We start from the raw sequence: 258 nt of genomic DNA, 5'->3' as shown, positions 1-258 counted from the left end.
GCCCGGGCCCTCCTTCTGCTCAGCTCTCATCAACAGTCGCACCGGACGCCTCTCAAGGGAATCCTCTCCGGCACACGCTCCTGGCATCCTGACCCTGCGCGGCCTTCCAGCAATCCGTGGTCTTCTTGCTCCATTCCAAGGGCCACCACAATGTGTATGAATCCAAGTGAGAGCCGTGAGAGTCGCCTGTCCCAATGAGCACCACCCCCCGTCCTGCTGCGGGAATGAAGGGCGGGCGGGGTGAAGGGCGGCGGGGGG

Source organism: Gekko japonicus, unplaced genomic scaffold (genome assembly GCF_001447785.1).
Source record: "Gekko japonicus isolate JY-2015 unplaced genomic scaffold, Gekko_japonicus_V1.1 scaffold3305, whole genome shotgun sequence".
Lineage (NCBI taxonomy): Eukaryota > Metazoa > Chordata > Lepidosauria > Squamata > Gekkonidae > Gekko > Gekko japonicus.
This window is presented reverse-complemented; position numbering follows the sequence as displayed.